The following is a 624-nucleotide window of genomic DNA, read 5'->3' on the forward strand; positions in this document are numbered from 1 at the left end:
CATAATTAAAAATTAGTGATGAATTGCTTGCTAAATATAAATAGCACAGAGGGGATTTGTTTCATCTTTTGATTAAGGTGAAACAAAAAAAAATCCAAACAGTTCCTGTGAAGCACCAAGACAGGAAGAATTAACCACAGTGGGAGGGACAAGACACAACAGGTGCTGTGCATGCTAGCAGCCCAGATGGGCCCCTGACAAAGGGCTAAGCCAGGAATGACCTTCATTCACCCGTCCTGCCAACTTCTCAGCCCACTGCTCCTCTGAGACTCTCCAGACCTTTAACCCAACAGTGGAAATGACATGGGCTTCTTTGATTAAGTTCTTCTCGAGAACTCCACTGCCCTCCAACAGCACAAAAAACAGAGGAAAGGCTGTCTGGTGCTAGCCAGCCTCATTCCTATCAAGATTGTTTGAAAAAAAGAGTTTTGCTGCCATCTTGCCCAATCCAACATGACAGTCCCTTCTGTCGCCCGTGGGAGAGGCGGCAGTGTTACCCTTTGGGCACTTGCTGCAGCAGGAAGTCTGACTTGACCCTTCTTCTTTAGAACACGTCTTTCCTAGAAGATTCTTATATGGAGTAAACATCTGTCATCTGTAAAGTTCTCTTCTGTTCCTTTTTTT

This window comes from Mastomys coucha, unplaced genomic scaffold (assembly GCF_008632895.1).
Source record: "Mastomys coucha isolate ucsf_1 unplaced genomic scaffold, UCSF_Mcou_1 pScaffold6, whole genome shotgun sequence".
Lineage (NCBI taxonomy): Eukaryota > Metazoa > Chordata > Mammalia > Rodentia > Muridae > Mastomys > Mastomys coucha.